Source organism: Salvelinus fontinalis, chromosome 9, assembly GCF_029448725.1.
Source record: "Salvelinus fontinalis isolate EN_2023a chromosome 9, ASM2944872v1, whole genome shotgun sequence".
Taxonomy (NCBI): domain Eukaryota; kingdom Metazoa; phylum Chordata; class Actinopteri; order Salmoniformes; family Salmonidae; genus Salvelinus; species Salvelinus fontinalis.
The window spans coordinates 31,055,855-31,063,469 of NC_074673.1; the positions used below are offsets into that span (position 1 = coordinate 31,055,855).

The following is a 7,615-nucleotide window of genomic DNA, read 5'->3' on the forward strand; positions in this document are numbered from 1 at the left end:
AGCAACAGATTGCCAATGCAACATGTAAACATTAGAGAGAGAGAGAGAGAGAGAGAGAGAGAGAGAGAGAGAGAGAGAGAGAGAGAGAGAGAGAGAGAGAGAGAGAGAGAGAGAGAGAGAGAGAGAGAGAGAGAGAGAGAGAGAGAGAGAGAGAGAGAGAGAGAGAGAGAGATTCTAGCTTTCAAGTTTCCATCCAAAATGATGTGAATACAATATTAAGAGCGATGAAACTATTTTTGTTAAAATAGGAATGTGATTTTGGTTTTCTAATGAGATGTTTTTCCATGTCCGTTGCATATTAACTAAGCCACGCCCCTAATGCGGTCAGAAGAGCGTGTCACTGTGATGGAACCGCTTTTCCGACCAGAGTGCTTAAAAGGACTCGCTAAGAATTTAACATTTTCAGACCAGCAGATGGACAACGTGAGCTGAACGTTACGAATGGTTGAAATTCTAAGACTCAACACGAGGTGAAGAAGATAAAACCTTAAGATTTCCAGTCTGCAGCTAGGCATGTAAAAGTGGTCCTAGAACTTTGACTGTCTACCCGAGAAAGGAAGGAGAAGATCCCATCTCAGACAATCATTGGTGCATCTGAAGAAACATCCACTACAAGCCAGAGCAACCAAGAAGGACATTGTGACCTTTGGTGGACAACAAGAGCCTTAGACCCATCGAGCCACTTCCCATAGAAGGATCGATTGGTTTCAGAGAGACAAAGGACAAAGACATCTACACATACATACATTATATTACTTACCCAAATGGGCGGTGGTTCATGAGCAAAGTATTATTATTACTTTGAGAGTAGTTTCTAAATGTACGATAAGACTCTATTTGTCTCTCCCTCTCTTTATGTACCCCTCCCTCTCCATATATGTAACAAGCCATCATATCTTATCAGTAAATAAATAATTAAATACATTTGTGTAGAACTGAATAATCAGAAAAGGCTGGTGTTCTTGCGGATTCCAGAAGTCTGTGACATGCAGAATGAGACTGATATGAGGTAATGATTAATAAGTGACTGTTATCAATATATAACATATATATCTTATATATGTTTAGAGTTTAATTCGGGAGATGGTAATTTGTTAAACAACTTCTTTTGTGGTGCCCCAAATTCCTAATGAGTTAATTGTTACATGATTAATTTAATCGGGTGACAATTAAACATAGTTAGTTGATTCGATAAATAACAGTCATCAGATTAATGAAAGTCACATCACGACAACAGCATGCCTATGAGTTATTTGCAAACATGTTATTCACAACATGTCTTGTCTTATGAACTGTTATTTTAAATAATTACATAATGGATATGAATCAATTATTTATATATATACAGTACTAGAAACTAACAGGGTGGCACTGTTTAGAAGCCACCACGCCTCCATCTTGGCACTCCCCCACCAGTGCCAAAAATATTTTGGAAGCTATAGAAATGTATTTATTTATGTCTACACTTCTTTTTGCCATGTTTATTCTATTACAAACACCTTGATGCATACTTTAAAATGATATTGTCAGCTAAACATAAAAATATAAAATGAAAAAATATATGAAAACATTTTTCTTAATTAAAGTATACTTTTTAGAACGTACTAATGTTACTGTCCCCACTACAACAAAAAATACTTAAATATATGTCCTTTTTTCCTTGAAACATTTAATTGAAATACTTCCTATGGAGGACTGCTCCTTCTGGGGAGTTCCAATATGGCCGACCGGTGGCTTCAAAGCCTTTTATTGGCCAATACATAGCATATGCAATCCAGGGTTTATATATATCATTGACACACTTGTTGTGGCACACGGATGTAAATTAAAACCAAGTGACTCTCTCCGGATATCTCGGCTCAAAAATAATTTACACTTAAAATTGTTGCGTGCATTCAGCTAAGGCATTAATGATTGCGTCTTAATTTTATTTACTCTACATGGGTTGTGTTTAGGCTTTCAGCACCATTGACAGAAGCACAGAGTCACAGCTATTGATCACAGTTTCATACATCCTCAAGACACCCTGGCCCAATACAGGCCAGGGTCCTACACAGACACTGCATAGCCAAATCCAAGATCTAAGGTTATAACCACATTCATATAGACAAAAATATAGCACATTCCCCATAGGCTTAAAAATGTGTGCCCTTTGTAGCCCCATCAAATGGGGAATAAATACTTTCACCCAAAATACAGTATTATTGTAGAGGAGATCCGAGTAAACACACACACACACACACACACTCACATTCAGGGTTTAGGTGTAACGGATTACATGTAATCTGTTTACAAAAAAACGAACTATTCCGTTACATTACCAGCTAAAATATTGCAATTAGATTACATATACTTTTGAAAAACTAGATGATTACTTATTGGATTACTTTTATATTCACAAAGCATGTTTGAGAAAAAATACATTATGACACCTTTCTGTTTACTCAATGACCTTCTTGTCACGACTTCGGCCGAAGTTGGTCCCTCTCCTTGTTCGGGCGGCGTTCGGCGGTCGACGTCACCGGCATTCTAGTCACCACCGATCCATGTTTCATTTTCGTTTTGTTTTGTCTTGTTCATACACACCTGGTTTCCATTCCATTAATTATGTTCCTTATTTAACCCTCTGACTTCCCTCTCTGTTTTGTGCGTTATTGTTTGTCATGTGGGTTCGTGTTCTTGTGCTCTGGATTATTTTGTGTTTTTCCTTGTTGGAACATTATCTTAATTTTTGAGTAAACTTTCGGATGATTACTCATATCTGTGTCCTGCGCCTGACTCTGCATTTTTTCCATTCACCAACACCCTCACAATTCTATTCAGCATTGAAAAAAAGCGCAAGTTTGTTTCACTTGAGCGAGTCCGACCACAAGTCAGAGACCACTACACACAAAAACAATGTGCTTCCTCAGGGGTTCTTTGGGAAGTGTGATGGTTCTGTGCAAAACCATACAGACCCAAAGAACCCTTTGAGCCCTTCAAAGGTTTTTTGCAGTTTTTTCCTTGGGGCGGCAGGTAGCCTTTGGGCGGCAGGTAGCCTAGTGGTTAGAGCGTTGGGCCAGTAAACGAAAGTTTGCTGGATCGAATACGTGAGCTGAAAAAATCTGTTGTTCTGCCCTTGAACAAAGCGGTTATGTCACGCCCTGACCATAGAGAGCCTTTTTATTCTCTATTTTGGTTAGGTCGGGGTGTGACTAGGGTGGGTGATCTAGTGCATTTATTTCTATGTTGGCCTGGTATGGTTCCCAATCAGAGGCAGCTGTTTATCGTTGTCTCTGATTGGGGATCATATTTAGGCAGCCATTTCACCACTGTGTTTTGTGGGATCTTGTTTCTGTGTAGTTGCCTGGTAGCACTGCATTTGCTGCACATTTCGTTGTGCTGTTTATTGTTTTTGTGAGTTTCATTTAATAAACATGTGGAACTCTACGTACCCTTCGCCTTGGTCCGAGTATGATTACCACGACGATCGTGACAGGTTAACTCCCTGTTCCTAGGCAGTCATTGTAAATACGAATTAGTTCTTAACTGACTTGCCTAGTAAAATAAAAAAATATATATATTTTAGTGATAATTAAAATGTAGGGGCAGCAGCTCATTCAAATATTTCTGGGAATGGTTTGTTCACAGCCCTTATTGTGCAACTGTCAGTGAGTGTCATTCCAGTCAATCTAATCTGTTGTGGTATGCTATTACATGTTATATATACATATATGACTATAGCCAGTGATGGTGTCTTGTGAAAGACTCACGTATGGCAAGTCAGTAGTTCTCAATTCTCTCATCAGGGACCCCCAGCCGTTCCAAAGCTAGCACACCTGATTCAACTTGGTAATAAACAAAATAATAAAACCTATGGAATTTTAACAATATGGCTATTAAACCAGAATAAAAACCCTGTATGGTTTTACAAATAAACTTTGAGATTGAGAAAAGTTCTTTATAGAACCGTTCTCCATAAAGGTTCTATAAAGAACCACAAAAAGGTTCTATATAGCCCCAAAAAGAGTTGTAACAATAGTGGAACCCTTTTTTGGTGCTATATGGAACCTTTTGTAATGGTTCATTATAGAACCTTGGAGAAGGGATCTTTATAGCACCATACAGGTTCCATTTAGAACCTTATGATCATGGTTCTTTATAGAACTTTCCAAAAAAATAACGATTCGTTTTTAGTGTGTATGATTACACACCAAATGCGCTTGATGGATCCTTTTTGTCTTGATGGCTCATTCATCCCCCCCCCTCCTCTCCCCTGTAACTATTCCCCAGGACGTTGCTGTAAATGAGAATGTGTTCTCATTCAACTTACCTGGTAAAATAAGGGTAAAATAAAAATAAATAAAATAAAAATTCCACTAATGCCTCTTCAGGGGAAAGTAATCCAAACGTAACTGAAAGTAACCTGATTGCATTACTGAGTTTGTGAAATCCCCAAATTACATTTCTGATTACAATTTTGAACAGGTAACTAGAACGCTAACTATAACGGATTTCATTTAGAAAGTAACCTACCCAACCCTACACACACACACACACACACACACACAGTGAGAGTCAATCTGGCACTCTCTGGAGAAACACTTCCGGGCAGGGGACAGCAAATGGTGCATGCGAACTGAATGCTTAGCTAGACATCAGAGGAAAATATTATAGTAAAGACATGGCAGTCGCCAATGCAAGCTTAACTAGCCAAACGGGTGCCATAACCTATTATTAATTTCAGCCTGGTTTCAAAAACTAGACGTAACATAATAAACAAATATCCAGGTCACTCAAATTAACATGATAAGTTAAGTTTGATATGTTATGTATTAATATGTGAATGTCCAATATCCAATTCTTCCTTTGGACGCCTCTCCTTCCAGTTCTCTGCTGCCAATGACTGGAACGAACTACAAAAATCTCTGAAACTGGAAACACCTATCTCCCTCACTAGCTTTAAGCACCAGCTGTCAGAGCAGCTCATAGATTACTGCACCTGTACATAACCCATCTACAATTTAGCCCAAACAACTACCTCTTTACCTACTGTATTTATTTATTAATTTATTTTGCTCCTTTGCACCCCATTATTTCTGTCTCTACTTTGCACTTTCTTCCAATGCAAACCAACCATTCCAGTGTTTTTTAGTTTTTATTTTACTTGCTGTGTTGTACTCACTTCGCCTCCATGGCCTTTTTATATTTTATTTATTTATACATATATCTGTTTGCCTTCACCTCCCTTATCTCACCTCACTTGCTCACATTGTATATAGACTTATTTTCTTTTCACTGTATTATTGACTATATGTTTGTTTTTACTCCATGTGTAACTATGTGTTGTTGTATGTGTCGAACTGCTTTGCTTTATCTTGGCCAGGTCGCAATTGTAAATGAGAACGTGTTCTCAATTTGCCTACCTGGTTAAATAAAGGTTAAATAAAAATTAAAATTAAAATTTTGTATGCTACGAATTAGAATTTGTATGATGTTAAGAATTGCAACGTCAGTATTGGGTATGTGTAGGAGCCCATCTCCCCTGCGTCTGGGCTTGATTTAGCATCAGTCAGACAAACAGACAGGCTCTATTACAGGCTACTCTACTTTAGGCTACACGACGCAATCCGCATAGTAGAGTAGGCTACGAGGAGGCTACCTCCAGACTGAACCCACTATATGTGTGTTAGAGACCTCTCTAACGCACAGAAAGCTGATTCAAACTCAAATTCACCAGCTCTGCAAGCGTTATGATATCAAAATACGTTCGTTAAACACCAAATATGAAGTTTTGCTTAGCAACTATCTTAATTTACTCACGTTACGGCTGGTATGTACTTCCAAAAAAGATAAAAATTAAAATGTATGAGCAACCGAAAAAAAATCATCTTCGCACCTCTACCATGCACAGATCAGAAGTCTGCGACAACAGCTCAGTACATTGGAGGTGCCGGCATTTTTTCGGTTGCTTGTCAGTTTTAATTTAGACCTTTTTCAGAAGTACATAATGGCTATAACGGGAGTAAATGAAGATAGTTGCTCAGAAAACTATATTTGTTGATCAACGAACGTATTTTGATATTATAATGCTTGAAGAGCTGGTGAATGGGAGTTTGAATTTTAGCTTTCTGGGTGTTGAGAGACGTCTCTAACCCACAGATACTGGTTCACCACCATACCTCAAATATGATAGCTCTGAAACCACGGATCATCGCGGTAGTGAGATGAAGTAACCCCTTTGCTCATCCGTTTCTCGCTCGGTGCGCCCTTGACATTCGACCCGATCTCGTAAAAGATATACCCTATAAAATGGGTCGGAAACGCCATCATCCTGCGGACACCAGAGAGAAACCACCTGCCATCAGAGACATCCCCCGCGGATAATCCAGTACAGTATCCCCCCTCCCCTCTCCCAGCCCAGCATCCTTCACCCTCCGCGGTCACAATGTCAAACAGATGTGTATAGCACACGGTTCTCTGAAAAAGACGACGCAAATGCTACCTGTCGTGGATTTGGCTCTCTCGTGCCAGATGTCTCCCCCCATCTTGACTCAGCCCTCCTCCAGTAGGCTCCTCTTTGTCGGTTTCTGTGGTCTGACAGACTGGCTGCGGGGGGATGGAGGGCAAAGAGCAGCGCGAGTCTACAGCATACACTGATTCTGCCTTCCTGAACAATGCGCATGCGCCACCGTCTGACAGCCAGGTGGTCACGATACATCAGGAAAGAACATTTTAATTAAAGGGACAAGGAGATTTATCCGGCAGTAACATATAAACGATAAAGATCCCCACGTGTATCACATGCATGCGCAATATGTTTACATTTCTCGTCAAAAATGATTTGGTTTCGTTCATGAATGCGATAGCAATAGAAATGCATCATATTTGGCCTATTATCTCTCAAGCTTTGGCCTTTTAGTCAGGGAGATAATGACATTATATAAGGCTTGGGCTCTTATAAAATACCTTTGAAACCTAGATTGAGTAGGTTGTGTTTATGTTGATTCTAATCCCCAAGGTCAACATCACCCAGTGGACAGTCCTAAGAGATGGTCTTCACCACTTCACCTTCAGGTTGACACTAAATGCTGATGAACCATGACAAATCTCTTCTTCATTATCTCTCTCACGCTGTTGCTCTCACCCTCTCTCAATGTATCTCGCTCTCTCTCACACACACACACACACACACATACACACACAATGGAATTCAGCTAATCGCTCACAGTGAGATGGTCATTCGTCCCACTGGCTTTCTGAAGGTTCTTTCATGGCTTATGTCTGATACATATTATCAGCACTACAGAGGCCCTAATGACGGATCCATAACATCTATCCCTCACCTCTGTCTGCATGTAGGCACTGTGTGTGTAGGTGTGTAGGTGTGTAGGTGTGCGTGTGTGTGAAATATAGACAACAACGTTACTGTAAGGAGCTACAGTGGAAGTGGGAAGTTTACATACACCTTAGCCAAATACATTTAAACTCAGTTTTTCACAATTCCTGACATTTAATCCTAGTAGAAATTCCCTGTCTTATGTCAGTTAGGATCACCACTTTATTTTAAGAATGTGGAATGTCAGAATAATAGTAGAGAGAATGATTTATTTCAGCTTTTAATTCTTTCATCACA

General features: G+C 39.5%; 1 protein-coding gene across 7 annotated transcripts in view; it reads right to left on the reverse strand.

Moving 5' to 3' along the window:
* LOC129862415 (protein piccolo-like) overlaps positions 1 to 6,661 on the reverse strand; it is a 114,956-nt gene extending 108,295 nt beyond the window's left edge. For 6 of the 7 annotated variants that reach the window (XM_055934077.1, XM_055934076.1, XM_055934075.1 and 3 more), the window contains exon 1: positions 6,485 to 6,661. The gene's annotated coding sequence lies outside the window, so the exon portion shown is untranslated. Of the gene's footprint in view, positions 1 to 6,161; positions 6,314 to 6,484 lie in introns of all 7 variants that reach the window. The other variant, XM_055934072.1, reaches the window with a different exon arrangement.
* Between the last annotated feature and the right edge of the window lie 954 nt (positions 6,662 to 7,615).